We start from the raw sequence: 17,031 nt of genomic DNA, 5'->3' as shown, positions 1-17,031 counted from the left end.
TCCCTCCCTCCCTCCTTCCTTCAACAAATAGTTACTACCTCTTTGATAGACACTGATCGAGGTGGTGAGCCTGCAGCAGTAAATAAAGCAAGGTTCTCATCTTCACAGAGCTTACAGTCCAGTTGGAGCAACCATCAGCAGGTAAGACACAGTAAATGTGAGATGAACAATAAGAAGAAAGAGATAGGGTGGGTGATATTTTAGGTAGAATGGTAAGAGAAATCTGAAAAATTAGTTTCAGCTAATATTAGTGACAACAAGCTCTGCACAAAAGGGTCAGAGTTTTTGCCAGAGTTAACCCTTAGTGCTCTATCTCTGAAATAAAAAGCTCAGAAGTTCTCCTTCTAAGAATATCAATCAAGTTAAATTTAAATAGCTCACTTTGACTTTGATTATCCAGCAAGAGTAGAGGCAAAAAAGTGGTCATTTCTGTTAGGTCACAGTCAGGAGGTGGGAGGATGTGAACACTTCTCCACGTCAGTCCTAGCAGATATGGTCATCCATATTCTTCACTTTTCCTGAACTCTGAAACTGAAATACATTCATTCATCTAATCCTGCAATACAGAGCCCCTGAAAATCACCTTTGGATTTATAACTTCACCAAATTTAGGCTCATTCAACTTTATTTGGTTCAAGGTTCTACACCTGAACTTTCATATATTCTTGGCACAGCATTTAGGTAAGTGACTTTCTCTCCTTTCAACCCCACTAAAACTTATTTTCTCCTATAGTATACATATTTTTGTTTTTAATGTGCCTTTTTATATATTTTAAAATTTATTTTTTAATTGACACATAATTGCGCATAATTATGATATAAAGTGTGATGTTTCAACGTAGGTATACAATGTGTAATGATCAAGTTAGGGTAATTAGCATATCCATCACTTCAGAAATTTATCATTTGCTTGTGGTGAGAGCATTCAAAATCTTCTAGCTATTTTGAAATATATGTTATTATTAACTATAGTCACCATGCTGTGCGGTGGTACTAGAACTTATTTCTCCTATCTAACTGTAACTTTGACCAATTTCTTTCTACGCATTTTTTCCCTCCCTCTGCCACAGCCTCTGGTAACCCCTAATCTGCTCTCTACTTCTGTGAGATCAACTTTTTCAGACACTGCATATGAATGCAATCATGAGGTATAAATTTGTCATTCTGTGTCTGGCTTATTTCACTTAACGTAATGGCCTCCAGGCTCATCCAAGTTGCTACAAATGACAGAATCTCATTCTATTTTATGACTGAATAGTATTCTATTGTGTACATATACCACACTTTCCTTGTCCATTCATCTGCTGATGGACACTTAGGTTGATGCCATATCTTGACTGTTGTACACAGTGCTGCAATAAACATGGAAGTGCAGACATCTCTTTGACATACAGATGTCATTTCCTTTGGATACAGACCCAGCAGTGGCATTTTGGGATCATATGGTAGTTCTATTTTTAATATTTTGAGAAACCTTGCTACTCTTGCCTATAATGACTGTACTAGTTTACATTCTCACAAACAGCATATGAATTCCCCTTTTTCCACATCCTTGCCAGCATTGTTACTTTCTGCTTTTTTGATAATAGCCATTCTAACCGAGGTGAGATGATATCTCATTGTGTTTGTAATTTACATTTCCCTGAAGATTAGTGATGCTGAGCATTTTTTCATGCGCCTGTTGGCCATTGTATGTCCTCCTTTTGATAAATGTCTATTTGGATTGTTGGATAAGACCTCAAACACACAGGTTTAGAAGCAAAAATAGACAAATGGGATTACATCAAAATAAAAAGCTTCTGCATAGCAAAGGAAACAATCCACAGAGCAAACAGATGACCTACAGAATGGGAGAACACGTCTATAAACTATGCATCTGACAAGGGGTTAATATCCAGAATCTATAAGGAACTCAAACAACTCAATCAAATAGAAACATATAATTCACATGTATGTATGTATGTATGTATTTATTTATTTATTTAGAGATGGAGTCTCACTCTGTTGCCCAGGCGGGAGTGCAGTGGCAGGATCTCAGCTCACTGCAAGCTCTGCCTCCCGGGTTCACGCCATTCTCCTGCCTCAGCCTCCCGAGTAGCTAGAACTACAGGCACCAGCCACCACGCCCGGCTAATTTTTGTATTTTTAGCAGAGACGGGGGTTTCACCGTGTTAGCCAGGATGGTCTCGATCTCCTGACCTAATGATCCGCCTGCCTCAGCCTCCCAAAGTGCTGGGATTACAGGTATGAGCCACGGCGCCCAGCCCAATTTATGTGTATTTTTTTAAGTACCTGATAACATGTATTTCTATTTGAAGTAGTGAAAAATAAAATGTAAAATTCAGACTAGAGCACCAATAAATCCAGCTTGCCCTTCTGAAAATTCTTTAATGAGTTCTCACTGTTCCGGGGTTAAACTTTGCACCACTTACACAGGCATCAATGCCGCTGCTCTTTTTTACACATTCACCACTCCATTGTCATGTTCTATCAAACTAATGTGATGCTGGAGGGTGTCAGGAACGCGCCCAACATATCTCTGTGCTTCAGCATGTAGTGTGATTTCCATTAGGAGCTAATGGTCTCTCTTTTCCTGTCTGTCTAAATTCAAGCTATTCCTTAATTTACAGATAAGGGAATTCTTCTTGGCTCTCTGGTGAAGTCAGTAGCTATTTTTTTGTGCATTGACAGCAGTCTGTACATATCTTCCATGATGGCAGACCACAAGCATTGTGACTACTCTTTCTTTTAGATCCCCTCTCCCACCATCAGGCTGAGCATATTATGCATAGGAACTAGGTCTTGTCAACATGTATCCCTAGCATGTAGCACAGCACCTAACACTTAAGAGGTACACAATAGTTACTGAGTAAATTCAATGGATGAATGTCAATGAACACATATGGTTGAATCTTACACATTAAGAGTTTATACTGTGTTAAAACATTACCAACAAAAGCAAAAGCAATTGCCTCAATTCTAATACACCAGCCACATAAATTAATTAGGAATATTCACTCATTCTTGTTGAATACATATTTTTCGAGGATAAATTCTATGACAGACACTGCCTTAGGTATTGAGTTGCAGCTTTGAATAAAAGAAACAAAATCCCTGCCTTCATAGAACTCACACTCTAATAATGGGGAGTGGGGAAAAAAAAGCAATAATCAAATAAATTTAAAAGTATATGGTTGATAAGATTTTAAACATTCTAGAAGAAAATAATAGGGAAGAGTAATTGGAAATTATGGGGGCAGGTTTGTAATTTTTAAAATGATGGTAATATAAATTACCCAAAATTTATATTAATGAAATATATTTCCCTCTATTGTTTGTAGATTTTAGCTATAAGAAAGAAATATGGCAGTTGAGATTAGAAAGGGTGAAAAGTTTAAATAGAGAAGAGAGATGAAATCAATATCCTTCCAATTCAGTTTTGGGAGAGAAGAAAGTTGAACTAACAAATAAAACAGTCTTAAGGCTACACTCCTATAATAAAGAGAACTGAGATGTTACTGGAGAAGTCAGCATTTTCGGATAAGTTCTGAACTTCAGTATGGAGTTATCCTGGGTGATCCACTAGCCAAAAACTTCTAGATATTGGGAAGGGGGATTGGAGAAGCAATGAACACCCTGCCCGTCTTAATTGCAAGGAATTAAACATGTCAGCGATACTTAGCTAAATATTTTGCTTCCTAAAACCTCCAATTATTCTATGTCCAAAATGGTTATGTAGAAATCAACAATAGATTAAATAGGCACACAACATTTTACATTGTATATTAAATATAATATACATATTTCTCAATGTTGACCTGGCTCAGAATTTTTCATCACCTTTCTGAGATGGGAAGAGCTTCTTGAGAAGATTGATCAACATCTGATTCAGGTGAGCTGGACAGTGAGTCTCATCTTGTGAAACGTCCTCCAGTAGACACTAGCCCACCCATGGCAGCCATGGGGCAGAGTAGGGGCAGTGGTTACCTAAGAGCAGCATTTCTCATCACCAGTAGCGTCAACATCTCTGGCAGGCTGTCAGAAATGCAGAATCTCGAGCTACACTCAAAAACCACTAAAAAAGATCCCCAGATAACTTGCATGCCTGTTCTTAAAGTCTGGGATTTGCCGATCTACAGCAGCAGTGTTCAATTTGGGCTACATAATAGAGCTACCTGGGACAATTTTTTTAAAGTCCCAATAATCAGGCCACATTCTTATATATTCTGTTTTTTTTTTTTTTTTTTTTTAATCAGAATTAACTGCATATGTCTCAAACTGTGGTTCCTGGTTTCTTTTCTACAACTGAAAGAAATCTACCAAAGTTTTGACCTACTAAACCCACTAAAGGTTTGACTTGTGAAATCAGCACTCTAGGAATGAGATCCAGGAATCTGCAACTTTATTTAAGTCACATAGCAGTTGATTGCTATATATACCAAAATATAAGGTGTGGCTTGGAGAATGAAAAATAATGGATTCCACTGTAAAAAAGAAAAAAAAAAAAAAGAGTTTCTCTATATTTATTATTTGAATCAATATGCAAAGTATGGAATTGAATACTTTTGCATATATACACTGGTAGCTGATAACTTTGTCAAAATTTATAATTAGAGGTTTTAAATACCATAGTAAAATATGGATGAATTAGTATGAGGAAATAAAAATACTGAGTCTCTCCACAGATAGACATTTAGTTATTGTCATGACATTTAAAAATCTTCTACCACTGTCAGGCGCAGTGGCTCACACCTGTAATCCCAGCACTTTGGGAGGCGGAGGTGGGTGGATCAAGAAGTCAGGGGATAGAGACCCTGGCTAACACGGTGAAACACCGTCTCCTAAAAATTAAAAATTAAAAATTAAAAAAATTAGCCAGGCCTGGTGGCGGGTGCCTGTAGTCAGCTACTCTGGAGGCTGAAGCAGGAGAATGGCGTGAACCTGGGAGGCCGAGCTTGCAGTGAGCCACGATCGTGCCACTGCACTCCAGCCTGGGAGACAGAGGTAGACTCTGTATCAAGAAAAAATAAAATAAAATAAAATAAAAAAGATAAAAATTCTACCAAATATTTATTATGCTGATAATAAAAAAAAAAATCATGCAAGAAGAATGTTTCTCTTCTAAACAAGCAGTCAACAAACTTTTTCTGTGAAAGACAAAATAGACAATATTTTTAGCTTTGCAGGCTCTACAATCTTTTTCTGCCCTACCATTCAACTCCGGCTTTGTGGCATTCAGTCAGCCATTGACAAGATGGAAATGAATAGCTGTGGCTGTATTCCAACCAAACTCTATTTACAAAAACAAATCATGGGCTATTTTTCTTGCCCCTGCGATACCAAGTTAGATTGTTGACTATCAGTGGTCAGATGGAACTTCTTTTTCAAGACTTGTTCAATTCCTTTCAACATAGGTAAGAAAGAGTCAAAGAATTCAGTTGTTAATTTAGTCCTCATGACAAATAGGATGGTTTCTCTAAAATGGCTCCTAAGTTACATTATTTTAAGAAACATCCATTTCATCTGTGTAAATCCAATAGGACCCCCAAAAAAGTATGCTCCAAAATTCAAATGTACTTATATAAACACAGTGTTACGAAATGGTTCCTGTAGCTTTGGCAAGATCCAAGCGTTCATTGTTGCTAAGGAGAGAGGAGATCTCTGATTTTTCTACTTTACAGGTAAGGTGACAGCTAATAATAAAGCTCCCTATTTATCATAATAACTATCATTTTCTGAGGACCTGAGCAATTGCAGATATATCAATTACCCTCTTTATTTCTCAGAACACTACAATAGGATAGGTACTGTGATAGGTTCAATTTTAAATAACATAAAAAGTTTAGACAGCTTAACTAACTTGTCCAAGGCCACAGAGCTAGCAAATGCCCTCAGTTGGATTTGAACCAGGTAGTTGAAACTAGAACATATACAACAACTAAGCATTACTGCCCCATCCATTGTCTACCAGAAACTATGAACATGTAAGATACTGAGTTAGTTGTAATATTTTCATTTGTAAGGGAAATAGATGTGCTCAATTTGAATGGATTAACAGGACTAAAACTACAGAGAAAAATGTGAATGTGAAAAATGGGAAAAGTCTCACCACTGCATGGTATGCCTGGAATACCATACAGGATATCGACCCAGGATAACACAGTACTTCCTCCAAGAAGCACTCTTCTCTTCTTGTGCTTAGCTATCGGGGTAAGTTAGAAAATGTGTCTGTTCTTACTGACCTAAGGCAATTAACCTCTTTTCTTTCCTTTCTACTAGCCTCATTACTGCAGCTTATTCATGATTTCCAAGACTGTCCTTTCCATGTTTCTCAACTTCTTTTCCTGGCCACTAACTGCTGAGGCTCCACATGGTATTTCATATGTAAGATAACCAAGTTAAATATTTGTTATTTCACACAGAACATTTTTATTGGCATGGTTCTCCTGGAATGGTTCTCCTGGAAGGCCACATGGTGACCACTGGCCAGTCTAGAGAGGGCAGTCTTAGACCTTGGCACATTTATTTCTCATCAAACCTACTGTGGCCAGTAAAGCCTGGACACATGGTTGTATTTTCTTGGTGGAAACACCTATGCATTGTGAACTCTCACCATTACAAGCTCTTCTGCAATATTGTTCTTTACAGATCATGCTCATTCTTTTTGGAATAGTAATATAGAAGGTAATGTGTATATATGCTTTGTTTTTTCTGTTATTCTTATAGGATAAGATTAGGATAAGTGAGCCATTTTCCAAAAACCTTGAGAATTGAAAGTATGCTGGCTGGTTGTTAGATATTATACATATATATGCCTTGATCATATTTCTAGTCATTGTGAAACCTGTTATTTACAGCATCTGGTACAATGTCATCTCTTTCCAGATTTGGGAACATGTTGGAACACAATAAATTATCATATTTTATAACCATGCAACCTAACTTCTAGTTACCATCTTAGCACATCCTTGGATATGACAGCTAATCATATTAAATTTTCCAGGTCACCACTAATCTTATAACATCTCTCCCTTCTTGTCACAGGATTAGATCAAATATTAATTGAAAAATATTACCACAATATCAACATGATTAGCTACACCAAACCTCTGTGTACATATGGGAAAGTTTATATAAAGTCAGCAGAGCAATAGACTCCTGAATATGTAAGTCTGTTTTTTCTAAAGTCCACTTCCAACATTCAATTCCAACAGTTAGTGTCTCTACCTTTCCTAATATTGTGAATATCTTTCACTATTAATGTGAGTTCCCCTTAACTTCCTTTTAATCTCATTTCAATACAATTAACACTGAATTTATAGCTCTACATTTTATTTTATTTTATCCTGAGAATGTGTCAACCTCTCTTGGAAAGATGTGTATGTTACAAATAGTAAATTTCAGTAGAGACTTCGCTTACAGTAGAGTGCTTTTTCTGTCAATAGTAATCAGAATCAGCTGGAAGCAAAGACTTGCACACTAACCCCTTTCAGAAACTAAAAGAACAAAGTACATGCTGGTTTCCAATACTGGCGGTGATGGAATTTACAAAATCATTTATTTTGTGTACGGCAAGAGTTAACCTGTTCCAAAGGTAATATGATTACTCTGTACTATCTTAGAAATAGTCTTAGAATATTCATGAGTATTGTGTCAAATGCTGGAAACAGTCACCATATATGAGGTTACAAAAAGGTATAGTATAAAGTGTATGAGCTTTAAATACAGCCAGATCTGAGTTTGAATCATAGGTTCATTACTGTGTGCCCTTCGCCCAGTTACATATGCTCTCTCTCAGATTCCAGCTTTCCTTCTGGAAAATGAGGGCAAATAACATCCATGTTAACATTTCAACTTTCATATGTTTTTATATTTATCATTTATTCATATATAAAAAGTTTATAACTCAGCTGAATTGAGGAAGCATATGAGCTAGATTAGATACTGCCTATCTCTAGTGTCTTATTGAACATATTACTTACTGAGGAGCAAGTTATAGAACTTGAAGCAAATTTTGCAAAGTTTTAAAAGATTACTTTATTTAAATTTTGAGACTTCCTATTGTAAGTGAGGTTATCCTATAAGACATTTTCCAATCTCACAGAAGAAATAAACTACCCTCAGTCAAATGAAAAATGGAATTCAATATAGATTAAGGAGGCAAATGCTAAGTAAAATAAATTGCTACTAATTCTCAATTGAACGCAAGATTTTCTCCATCCTCTTATCAGTATATTGCAAATTCAGACAACTATGATAACGGTAAAACTTCTTTAAGCAATTGTATTTTTATTTTTTTTTAAATTAATTTTCTATTTTAAGTTCAGGGGTACCTACGGTGGTTTGTTATATAGATAAACTTGTGTATTGGGGATCTGTTACGTTTTGAATGAGAACTGCAATTCCCTCACTTTTTAAACATAAGTATTTCATTAGACAGTAAACACAACCTTCGATGGACATACTCTGGTCAGACACTTCAGTGGTCAATACATCCAATAAAAAGTTCACTGGGTCTGATGCTACCATCAATTCTGAAGTTGGCACAAGGACAGAGATGTTTTCAGCGACATGCAAGTTCGCTAGTAGCAAGTGTGTGCCCCTGTTTGGTTAATGTTGCCTCTTTCTGTTTATCAAGTTTGCTTAAAAGAAAATAAGAAGCTAAAGACCCAGTGTCAGTCACTGTAGTCAACACATTCTTCCATCTTTAATTCTATTGAGAAATAATCTCCCCAGGGAAAAGAGATAGACATCTCAGAACAAGAGAAGTAGATCAATGTCTTCAGGCTTTAACTACAAACATACTGGTAACCAAGTACACATCAGCCTTTGGGAACCTTGAAAATGGTTTACTCCTCTGGAAGAAGCAGTAACATCAACATCAGACTGAAAAGCTCTCCAGAGAATTTCAGAATGATAGCCAATTATTAGAAAGTGTTCTGACATCTTTATAAAATGTCCCATCTCAAGAGATCCATAGAAGAAAAGGGGAGTCAGCACTTCAGGAAATAAGAGTGCTCACTCTAAAAAGCGCATTTGAGACACCATTGTAAATCTTTATACAAAGCAGCTAGATATTTACATTTTGCTTTAACAATAGAAATTAATTGTTAAAAATCAATTTGTTTCAGTATTATAATATGTGATATTTTAAATAATGTTTATTTCATTATTTGAAAACTTTTATAGTATGTCAGACAATATCAAGGTAAGTGATTGTTATTCTTCAGTATTTAGAGTGCAGACTAATAGATCACATAATTATAGTGATATAATATTTTATTACTCTTAATTACATGAAAATTTATCATAATGTGGAGTAAAACCATCAAGCTATATTTACATGAGCTTAGTAAGGTAGAAAAGAAAAAGTTCAGATAATTAAACTTTGGAAAAAAAGTTGTTTACCATATCTTTCTAGATATTTTTAACAAGCTTAAGATAAAATTGGTATAAAAGAATTAATATGGAGTGGTTTAATCTGAATTACCTGGATAATTGCCCTAAACGATATAGAAGATGTAAGCTTAACTTCAGTTCATTATACCTTAACAATAAAAATGAAATAAAATATAAAAAAGAATTTTTTATAAACACATTAACTTTAATCTCTTATTGAAGAATTCTTTCAAAAACAAGCATTTTAGAAAACACTTAATTTTCCTTTGCTTTCTTTTTTATTAATTCATCTCATAAAAGAAATCCACTTCTCTTGAATAACTATAAATTATATGAATGGTATAATAAGTCTTCTAGGTTCATTTTTCTTAATACTTGCAACAGAAACTATAACATTTAAGTTTTAAGGTCCACATGGATACTACTAAAATATTCAGGGATTTAGTCCTAAATCCTTAAACCAAAAGGGAGCTCAGGAATATTGCTAAAGTAGAAAGCTGCACAAAATCTCAACTCTCATTTGCAAATTTTCTTTCCATCTGATTTAACTTTGAAGGCTTCAGACTCAGATTTTACTATATGACATCAACAAACCACTTCAATCAAAATCAATTTACCTTGGCAAGGCACAATCCTCCAAATAGATTATTTAAAAGGTAAAATGAGAAATTAACTATCTTTTCATGTTCCCTTTTCTTTTCTCTTGATACAAGGCAGAATGAATATGTATCAAAAGAAACTGTCCTGAGATATCATTATCTCCAACGCCGTTTTCACTCTAGGACACTTGCTTATAAACTAAGCTTTTCCTGACACAAACAGTCACTTGCTGCAGTGCAGAATGTCAGTTTAGTCAGTTAGAACTTTCAATGCAGAAATTCAGTGCCATTCAGTCACCCAGATAAAGCACCACTTACCTTAATTGAAATTTTCTCTGTGAACGAGGTGAGAAATCCGTCAAATCAACCGTGAATGGGGTGGGGAGATCGAAGTTTTCAATCAACACCCTTCAAGTAGCTGCATCCTGTGCTCCTTTTCCCTGTTATGTTGAGCTCCTCACTGTCTAAGGAGAGAAAAAGATCAGCTGAAATCCTCCGAGGTTCCCAGTGAGTAAATGAGGACTAAGCGATGTTTCTGAACGGGAGATTCTCCGTGAGCGTGCTCCGTTTGGAGGCTCCCTAACTGCTATGATAGACTCCTGGCAGGTCCCTGCAGCCAGGCGCTAATCATTGACCTGATTAGCAAGAACGCTCCGGGTGCGCAGGCAACACACGCCGAGGGTTGGTGGGTCTCCTGGAAACTGGAAAAGGCACCAAGGCTACTTGGGAATCTTGTCTTTTCCAGCCTAATGGATGAACTACAACTATGATTATAATTTGCAAGGGGATTAGCCGTCGTGCTAGCCATCGCAGGACTTAAACAAATGTGCTCTCTCCTGCTGTTTTTCAAGGTGCCTTCGTGTGAGATACTAGGTACAGTGAAACAATTAATAGACTGATAGAGCTGATTTGTACGACAAGCTTAAAGCTGAAAAAATGTTTAAAGCGATGTGATCAAAGAGAAAGCTGCACTTGTCTCTGCCCCTCGCCTGCTACATACTTCAACCTTTGTCGAAGTAAAATGAATTTAAAGGTTTATTACAGCCCTCCAGAGTGTAACTCTCTGAATTTATAAAAAGGAAGTATTCATACTAAATAAGCATATTTGGCAGATTGCTACAGACACAACACTCAAACCACGGCGTGAACACAGCCTTGCTTGTGTAGTTTTCCAAACAGCATTTTCAATTAGCATTACACTTGCAAAAAAATGTTTGCATTGTACCATTAACCAGAGTAACGTAGGAGAGTACAACATTACACCTAACCGAATCATCTCTTTGATTATCTGTTGGAATACTGATTTATTAAAACAAAAACAAGCAAGCATATGAGAGGATCCAAAATATCAAACAACTTTTTACACGCAGTTATGTGCCGTTACCAACCTGCTGGTCCCCATCCGTCATCCGCTCTTTCTGCCACTGACCACCTTCTCAGCACTTCCTCATCAAGTTCCTAGTTCCCTGAAGAGATCTAATTCTCTGGAAAAGGTCACATAACTGAATGCCAAATCCCCAAATGGTTAATTTTTGACAGCTCTTACTTTTGCAGGAGAAAATTATGCAAATAACATAAAAAGAACAGATGAAAAAAGTCATTTGCATGTCTTGAGGGTGAGAAAATTCTCATTGCCAGAGAGAAAGCTGACGACTGTCCTCTCACAATGATCCTGAGTGATATGTTCAGCACTTCTGTTTTTTTCCAAGTAGGTCTCACTTGGGACATATGGCATTCCCTTGATGTGTGTGTGTGGGTGCGTGTGCTTGCGTGTGTGAGAGAGGGGAAGAGAGAGAGCTATATCTACATTGTGATATTTATATATATATCTCTTAGAAAACCCTCAAATTTCAGTAGGCGAATGCACTAAGCATAAATAATAGAGAATCCGTTTGCCTTGTACATTCCCAAATATATTTTTAAAGTATCTCATTAAAATACAAGCTCTTGGTGAAACTTTTCGGACAAAGTAAAACTTCAGGGTAACTGAGCTGCTGTTACTAAGGCAGGTATTCATCCTACTTTGAAAACGGAGATGGCCCTGAAGAAGCCCCAGGAGGAGGTGGGGCTGTAACCTCCCATGCAGAGGTCTCTTGCTCCCTCAGCTGGTGGAGGGTGACAGCTGAATGTGAAGAAACCCAGTCAACCACTTCAGGAGAGGGAGTACAATTTTTGCTGCTGTTAAGCAGGAAACCCATTATCCAATTTTAGACTGGCATGAGAATGTTATAGTAGAAAAGAGGCTACTTAAATCGAAGTAAATGTACCTTGAGCATAAATTGTAAAAATAAGAAAATGTAACTGCTAATTTCTCCTGAGAGGGTCCCAACTAGTCTTTAACACAGTACTTGTAAATAACAGTGGGATAGATTCCAGGGCTCTAATGTGTAGTTGGTCGTGCAATTAAAGCACTCCGTTTCTCATATTGGCCTAAGTCCCATTCTGAGGATTTTAAATAGTGAACTATTTTAAAAACCTATTAAAACATTAAGACAGTGCTTATTTTTCTGAACCCTGCCAACCCGCAATCACCATCACCAACTAAAAGAGGTACACACATAACTTTGTGCCATACTAGATCGGTGCTATCTGGAAACTCCAGCTCCATGAGGCTGCACTGGTGACACTTCCAAATAATCAGTCTTTCTTTTCTCATAAAATCCAGGGGTCTTTCAAATCTCTGAATGGTTTCCAAAGAGAGTACAATGACTCTTCAGTAGTTTTTTTTTTTTTTTTTTTTTTTTTTTTTTTTTTTTACCTATGTTGGAGCACTAATTGATTTTATGTGAAACCACACACATGAAGAATAAAGCAAAATAAGACCATTTTGTTGGAGGAGTGAGGGGAGACCGTAGTCACATGAAAGTAATGGGTACTGTCTATGACATGCTTGCTATGAGGCAGGTGACTGGTATGCACTTCAGCTGTAGCTATCCATGAACACCTTAATCCAATTCAGTTAAGCAGGCATTATAATATTTTACTTTTTTAATTAATTAAGTTAGGGCTCTGAGAAGTTAACCAAATTTACCAAAGTTGCATAGCCAGTACAGAATAAATCCCACAACGAAAATTCAGGTTACTGTAACTATAAAGTTAACAAATATTTAGAAGTTCCCAAATGTTAAAACTGATCAAAACCCCTACTTCCAACAGAATGGGCAAATTGCCTAGTTTTCATAACTCACAAAAATCATTTTTGCATATTTAAAAACCATTTTATAACTCATAAAGTATTGTATTGTAACAGTTCTGCTATTAAAAGTTATGTATGATTTAGCAGAAAAATAAAATTCACAAAAAAATCTTTAGGCTAAAAAATAGATTCAATCCAGAGCTTCCAAATAAATAATTCCATTAGCACAAATTACTCTATTTGAAATTTTTAAAAATCCCTTCTGCAATTCATTTGCTCTCCCACTCAAATATAATAATTATTGCTTTTTAAAACAAGAAAATAGCTCCATTCTAAGTATATGAATATCTCAAGAATATACATGAATATTCACAAAAATATATTAGACCAAACTTATGATGATTTTTACTATCCTAGTTCTCCAAGTGGCATAATGTAATAGCAAAACGCAAATGTACTATGGAGCTAAAAATTTATCTCTGGTTTGTTCATGCTTTGTCTACAGGTTTCTTGAAAGTCACATGCATCCCATCATTTCATATGGGTCTTTGAAATTCTCAGACGCATCCATAACTTTGCAGAGAAGCATTGCGACCACACTCTTTTAAGATGTTTAATAAAAGTTCCATCTAAAAATAAGTGATGATAACACAAACTAACGCAACATTTAAACTTTGCCAAGAACTTATTATCTTATTTGATTCTTATGGGTATCCTGTGAAATAAGTTACTGTAAGTATTTTTCTCATATTTTAGTGATGAGAAATAAAAAGAGTAAGTGATTATCCTTTGGCGTTCGATAGTGGAAAACCTAATGTCTTCCTTTTCAGATAAGTCCTATTGCTCCCCACTATGTCGAACAAATATGTTTATCTGAGTCATCTTGTTGGCAAAAAGGATCTTAAGTGGATATATAAACAGAAGTCACTCTTTCTTCATTTACTTAGGTTTGTTCCAAACAGTGTAAATTGTGATTGTGATTTACTGAAGAAAAAATCCCTCTGAGGTGAGAGGGAACTTGTGATTTATAGATACTAGAATAACAACCCTTAGATTTCCTACAGACTTTTCTTGATCTTGGCTATTATTATTTAAATTTGGGATATATGAAGATATTTTCCAAATATTAGTCTTATGATTCTTACACAAATAGAATCTTGCTTCTGTATACAAATGTAGATTCAGCTGTTACCTCCCTACCACTGTTTGTGGTGGGTTATCAGAACAGATCTTGAAAAATTACTGTTATTTTAAATATATATAAATATATATACATAAATAAGCCACCTAACTAATAACAAACAGATCTTGCAGCAGCAGCATCAAGCTAATACTATCACACAGAGGTTTGCTGAATGCTAACAGATTCTCATGTATTATACATATTTCTGCTTATGTCTAAATCATGGAGGCTGAATGACTAAATTCACCAGCCTTCAAGAGAAAATTTTATTTTTGATTCCAGTTTCACGCACATATACTCACGAGTTTAAAATATGATGAAATTTTAGAAAAAAAGAAAGCTAAACTGAATATCAAAAAACTTAGTCAAAATTCTAGCAGTAAGTAGCTTTCTAACCCAAAGACATTTAAAAAGCTTCTATTTAATAATTTCATTGGAAAATTTGAGGAAATTAAACTATATTATCTCTAGGATTTCAGTCAGTTATGAAAATACATTATCTATTTGACCAATAATTTGTGATGTTATTTCCACCTAATTCAGAAATGATCAAGCAATTAAGAAGGAATTATTGTCTGCAAATACGTGTTTTCTCCCTTCTCACACCCTTCAGTGTCCCAAACAATTTATTTTGTGCTATAAATAACATTATAACAAGGATGTGTTGATTTCATAGTTCAAGTAATTAAAAAATCAGCCAGAAGTTATTGATTTGAAATTATATGTGGAGTAGATAAAAAAAACATTGCTAAGGTCAGGAATATCCTTTAAACGTTTTAAAATAATTGTAATGTGTTTCTTTAAAAGGTCATGGTTGTTTTATTGCAACTAGAATGGATGTTAGCCATGCTCTTTATTGTCCTGATCGGTAAAATTAAAATAAAGGTAATTTAATTAAAATGATTGAGAATTATCTTACAGTTGGAGAGCATAAAGAATGGACATATAATATTAATATATTTTGTGTTTTTAAAAGCACATTTCCAATTTCGTAGGCAATTATTTTAAAATAACAAAAAAGCACAGTGCATAATTAAAAGAAAAGAAATGGCTTTTGTAGACATAATTGCTTTGCATTTTAGACCTTTCTTACTAGCTCTGATTTACTCTGTTTTGTGTCTTTCAGGTATGACTATGAAGTTCAAGTAAAATTAAATAAATAAGATGTAAAATTTTAAGAATATTAAACTCAATTTCTATTAAATTCACAAAAAGACACTAAAAATTAGTAATGACTAGAATTATGCATATAAATCCCAAACCAAACACATTTTTAGCAATGATTTTAAAATGCCATTAAACAAATGGACATATAAAATAATATTAATGAATAATATTACTCAATGGAAAAAAATGTTTATTTCCTTATTGAGTAGATAGGTTTACCCTTTTGGAGATTCAGAAAGGCAGTGGTAGGGTAGAGTGGAATGTGGAAAGATCTGGAAGCACTAATGGGAGAATTAGTATCAGATGAATTTCCTGTTCACTAAAAAATTTTAGATAATGAAAATTCTGATTTAGATTTTCTTATTAATAACTATTTAGCTATATATTTAATTATTTAACAAGTTATTTCTACCCTAAATACCTATTAGAATAGTTAAAATCAAAAAGAAAAAATAAACTCTCATTACGTCAAGTGTCGACAATTATGTGAAAAACCTATAACCCTCATACACTGTTCATGGGACTATAAAAGGATGCAATCACTCTAAAATACATTGTGCTAGTTTTTTAAAAAGTTAAATGTATGCCTATCGTGTGATGCAGCCATCTCACGCTGAAGTATTCACTCTGAAGAAAAAGAAACATATTTCCATTCAAACAATTAGACACAAATGACTGCTTAGTCACAATGGCTCCAAACTGGGGAAAAAAATGTCCATCAACAGGTGAGTGAATAAACTGTGGTACATTCATAGAATGGAATACTTCTTGGCAATCAAAAGTAGCCAACTAGTAGTGCACTCAACAACTGGACCACAAAATGGTTATGCTGATATAAAACAAGCCAGAAAAAAATACATTACTAATATATAATTACATTTCTGTAGAATTTAAAAATATGGAAATTTATCTGTAATGACAGAAAACAGGTAAGTGCTTCGAGGTGAATGAAGTTGGAATGAGAAATTGCAGAGGTCACAAGAAAACCCTTGGGACAATGGAAATGTTCAGTGTCTTGATTATGATGGTGGCTTCACAGGTGTATATATGTGTCAAAACCCATCTAATTTGCACTTTAAATATGTGCAGTTTATTGTATTTAAATTATGCCTCAATAAAGTTGCACCAAACGCTCCCATCTTCATTTCTTCAAAAAATAAAAAACAGAATCACAATTAAATTGTTAATAACATATTATGTTCATAATAACAATCTATATGCCTTAAATTCTGATTTCTATTTTCTAAAGAAACCACATTGAAGATGGAATAAAATTATCTACTTTATATTTCTAACAGTTTCTTAAATTGTATAGAGCATTTCCCATTCAATCATATTTTAAGACAAATTTAAACTTAATGTCCTAGTATCTATCCAGATAATAGTTCAGTAAAATTTTATATAGGGAAATAAAGTGCCATTTCAAATCAAACAATGATGGCTGTGAAATGCTTAATTACTTTTTGACACACATATATCACTGTCCATTTGTTCTTAACTTCTCCATAATGTGTATGGAAATATTACTCTAGCCTATCTTCAGCATC

General features: G+C 34.9%; 1 protein-coding gene across 2 annotated transcripts in view; it reads right to left on the bottom strand.

Moving 5' to 3' along the window:
* The window catches only part of CDH12 (cadherin 12, type 2 (N-cadherin 2)), a 1,158,911-nt gene that overhangs the window by 485,117 nt on the left and 656,763 nt on the right, over nt 1–17,031 (bottom strand). The window contains exons 1-2 of one of the 2 annotated variants that reach the window (XM_011933447.1): nt 11,387–11,931; nt 10,317–10,458 (exon numbers count right to left, since the gene is read on the bottom strand). The gene's annotated coding sequence lies outside the window, so the exon portion shown is untranslated. Of the gene's footprint in view, nt 1–10,316; nt 10,463–11,386; nt 11,932–17,031 lie in introns of those variants that run through there. The other variant, XM_011933446.1, reaches the window with a different exon arrangement.

Source organism: Colobus angolensis, unplaced genomic scaffold, assembly GCF_000951035.1.
Source record: "Colobus angolensis palliatus isolate OR3802 unplaced genomic scaffold, Cang.pa_1.0 Scaffold127, whole genome shotgun sequence".
Lineage (NCBI taxonomy): Eukaryota > Metazoa > Chordata > Mammalia > Primates > Cercopithecidae > Colobus > Colobus angolensis.
Note: the sequence above shows the minus strand (reverse complement) of the source record. Positions and strands in the feature narration are given on the sequence as shown.